The 4,484-nt window shown below is 40.9% G+C and overlaps 1 long non-coding RNA gene across 1 annotated transcript; it reads left to right on the top strand.

The window, feature by feature from the left end:
• The first annotated feature begins 3,779 nt into the window (after window positions 1-3,779).
• Window positions 3,780-4,484, top strand: LOC123175995 (uncharacterized). Its single transcript, XR_006488319.1, has 3 exons — window positions 3,780-3,936; window positions 4,124-4,275; window positions 4,390-4,484. It is a non-coding gene; the product is annotated as an uncharacterized lncRNA (long non-coding RNA).

The raw sequence follows: 4,484 nt of genomic DNA, 5'->3' as shown, positions 1-4,484 counted from the left end.
GAGTCAGAGGATTCGCCCGCAGAGCCGCTCCAGCGGATGCGACCTTCGAGGCTGGAGTCGCCGGAGCGGGCATCGGCGGAGGCCATGGCCGGGGGGAGGGGGAGGGCTACCGGTGGGGATTCGACGGCGGCGAGGCTGGTGGGCTAGGCTAGGCTAGGGAGCGGGGAGCATCTCCGCTCATTTTGAGCACCCCACGACCTCTTGGACACCTTTTCTGCCTGGAATATATAGCATAGATAGAATGTTCTATTATACCTTATTGTTATGTCTCCAATTACTATATCATATTTCTATAAAGACAAAAAAAGAATTGTTAGCTGAGCAGATAGAAAATAATTTGAAATATGCCTGGTTAAGAAATGATTTTTGGAATATGGAAAACGAAATAAGGTTGGCACTCGGTATATAGTTGCACTTGCTCTATGTTCTTGTAAATTAATTGTCTATACTATCTTCTGTCATCCAATAGGAGTTTCCCATGGTATCCAAAGTTTATTACTCCCTCCGTTCACTTTTGTAAGACGTTTTAGGCATTTAAGACAGCACCTAAAACAGCTCAATTTCAGCTGTCTTAAACGACTTACAAAAGTGAACAGAGGACAGACCCAGTGCATAGAAGCTCCCACACAAGGTGGGGTCTGGGGAGGGATTATAGGAACCTAGTCTTACCCCTGCAAAGTGCAATGCAGAGAGGCTGGTTCGAACCCAAGACCTCTTGGCACAAGTGGGGAGGACTTCACCACTGCGCCAGGCCTGCCCTCAAAAGTGAACAGAGGGAGTACCATAAATCCATAACTGGTTCTTCATACTACAAAATCATTGGCATGCTTAGGTCGGAGAACTACTATAAATACATGATGAGACTAGCATATATGAACAGCGACACAGCATCCTCTTTTTTTGGGAATGAACAGCGTCCTCAAATGTAGTGAAGGATGACAACAATGGGTTTACAGTACTGCGTGGAATACATTTAGGGTTATCTACAACATTCATCGTCATCCAATTTAAATATTAAGTATAATGCTTCTAATTTTAAATGACATGTGTGCAAGTTCAATTTGATGCTTCAAGGCCTCAAGCCCTCAAGTGTTTATACTAACTAAAGAAAACCAAGTAGGGAATACAGATGAATGTGTGCAAGTTTGGTTTCATGCTTCAAGGCCTCAACTGTTTACCAACTAAAGGAAATCAAGTAGGGAATATGTAGTACTTGAAATCTTTCATACCTCAAGATAAACTTGGTAGACAAAATCATTGTAATCTTCGGCACTTCCATCATCCTTGGTACTAAATAGGACATATTCATAAGGGACTGCATAAGGAAGTCTCTTAACTGCCTCTTCAAATACATCCACTGAAAAACCGATTGCTTTAGTTGCACCTGTGATATGATCCTTTTCGACCTTCACAAATTCCGGATATCCACTTGTGCACACACCAACTTGAAGTTTCTTCCCGCTTACAGGAATCTTAAAACCTCGGGGTATTTCTATGGACTCTCCTGGCCAAATAACTGGATTTAGATGTGTTGTTGTGTGTCTGGTTTTATTTAAGTGCTGCGAGAGTTCATTTTGTGCAGTCCAGAATCCAATATCTCTCCATCCTTTCCCTACTACATTTATTATCCGAAATGTTGAAATTTGCAGCTGCCTATTTGAAAGGTCAATATTGCCACTGAGGCCTCTAAATTTATTCTGCAGGATTGCTTGCAACAGTTTTGGACCATTACTAGATGTTTCCAAGGTTTCCAAACTTATTGAATTTCTTGTGGCACCTGGTTTCTGAAATGTGGCATTTGCAAGTCCAACTTTTGCTGCGGCATGTGCTACTGCCCAGATTGTATCATAGCCCCATAGTCCAAAGATGTTTAATTTCAATGGTGGATCAGTTGGGTTGTCAATCTGGAACCTCATATTCCATCTCATGGCGAAGTCATCAAGTTCCTTGGTTTTGGGAACATAAAACTCAACGCCTATGGCACCATTCAACGATTCTAGGATAGAAGGATTCAGTGAATCTATTAGATTGGTTACTCCATCTGTCATGATCCATGCATATCCTTTGTTCATCATCCCTACTTCTCTTGCCTTTATGAAGAAGAGGGAGGCCAAGGTAAATGACATATGTACAACAAAGACTGTCGTTTGCATTGTCATCAGCTTATAGAGTTCTAGAGTAATTTGTTCACTAGTTGCTGACAAAGGGATCACACTTTGGTAGGGAACACGGGCATCAACTTCTTGTAGCACATCAACAAGGTATGGTATGATACCTCTACCATAGTCAGTGTCTTCATAGATAGGTACCACCTCTCTCCACCCATAGGTTTTAATTATGGAGGCAATGCAATTTACCTGTGCCGAGTCATTTATTGTTGCTCGCACAAAATATGGAAGAGTTTTAGATGATAGAGATGGGCTTGTTGCCGTGAAGGATATGACTGGGGCATGACTTTTATTTCCAAGTTTTGAGATAAATATAGCTTGCGAAGATTTCTGAGGACCAATGATGACTTCTACATTGTAATTCTCTAGCAGGTCAATAGCTGTATAATTGCACATCGAGACAAACTTTAGTTGAACATCGTACATTGAATGAAATTCATAATATGCATAAATCCCAAACAATTGCAGATAATCCAACTGCCGGAGCTGTGTGTTTTCAGAAATGTTGCCACTTACATATATGAACAGTATCGAGAGGAGCGAAATAGGTGATTACCTACAAAAATAGTTGCCTGATTTAAAATTTACGATAATTTATCATATATTATATTTGTATTGCTTCCTCTTGATGGCTCTGAAATATTACTTCTTGGTGCACAGAGTGGATTGTTTGTCACTCTGTGATCTTGTGAAAATATATACTATGAAACAGATGCTGCTTTATATTTCAGAATAGTACCGCAAGTGACAAGGAGACAAATAGTTCTTTTGTCCAGACATTAGGATAGCTGATATATCATTGCTTCCGTGGTTTGCTGGTATTCATAGTTTTTCTAGTTTTTGCATGTGTTACTGACTCTTTTTTCCCCTTGGTAGATATTAATGTTACTATATCAGCTTTATTATCGTTTTTCTTCAGTTGTCCAATAGTACACTTCTCCCTCCGTCCTAAAATAAGTGTCTTAGCTTTGTACTAGCTCTAGTACAAATTTGTACTAAGCTCAAGACACTTATTTTGGGACGGAGGGAGTATATGTTTTCACTGTACTTGATTCATCACCCCCAGTTTTTCTTAACCTGCAGGAATTTATGTCTCACTCCTTGCAGCTAAAAGCTGGAACATGCAACCGCGTGCTCATTTACACAGCAACAAAACTGGCGCCTGTGGTCCTGATGCAACACCCCTGGTGAACAGAATCCAATAATTCTTGGACGTTATCTTTGGAATAGTTTGATGTGATGTGGAAATCCAATTGCTCTTAATAGTAATGTTATGCGATGCGCAATTGCTTCCTAATTGTACTTGTTGGTGTGATTCAATTGTCATTACGTGGGTCATGTTTGCTTGCTTCTCCCCACAAGTAGTGAAATATGAATATTTATAGTTTCTTGATTTCCATGGTTTTGTTGACCTTTCTTTTTTTCTATTGTGTTTCTCAGCAGCATAACAGAATGAGCTGATACAGTGACCTATGACTAACAATTGAGAACATGTACCTTGAGATGCAGCTTGGACATCATCACTCATGGAATCTCTGATGTGGAGGACAAGCTTGGTGCTATAGTTCCGATGAACAGCATAGAAGTCCTCCATAGCCAGTGGAACGCTGGTCCGTGCCATTTTGCCAACAATGGACCCCAAGTCAAGGATAACCCCAACATGGAGTTCCTGTGCTTCTTCTCTAGAAGTGTTTTGGGCGATAGCAAGGTTGATTGTCAGCAAGAGGAGCAGGATGACATTTTGCAGCTCCATCTGCTGAGCCGTGAGGTTTGCAGACTCTCCTTACACTTAGTTATCAAGACATTTAAGGAGGCACTCAACATCTGTCTCAGTAGTTGACTACACTACCTAATGGTAGTTGATCTCATAAAAAAATGTAACTTAAGTTGAAATTCACTTGCCTCCTATTGAATGATGGAAACGATCCCATTGATGCGTTGTTTCCTCAAAGCAGGTGAGAGGCTTCCACTGCACGTCTTTTCTATTGGCTCCTGTGATGGTTGACTTGGATGTATTAGTGAAATGCTCTATGTGTGATGATTGACAGACTTTGAAATGGTCTTTGAAGTTATGATTGGCTCAGTGTGATATTCTTTACCCCAACAGGTATTTACTTTAGTTTGGTTCACTTCTCAGCAAAATGCACATGTCCAACTTGGGAGAAGAAGTCCTATGGACTGATGTCACTACTATGACTTTATTTCCACTTGCTGATACAAGAGGAAAGGAGCCAAGGAGTGCTGAGGTCAGATGGTTTCTCCCCTGCATACAGATAACTGGACCCTTGTCCATAACATGGAAGTGAATTATTGCCC

This window comes from Triticum aestivum, unplaced genomic scaffold, assembly GCF_018294505.1.
Source record: "Triticum aestivum cultivar Chinese Spring unplaced genomic scaffold, IWGSC CS RefSeq v2.1 scaffold45316, whole genome shotgun sequence".
Taxonomy (NCBI): domain Eukaryota; kingdom Viridiplantae; phylum Streptophyta; class Magnoliopsida; order Poales; family Poaceae; genus Triticum; species Triticum aestivum.
Note: the sequence above shows the minus strand (reverse complement) of the source record. Positions and strands in the feature narration are given on the sequence as shown.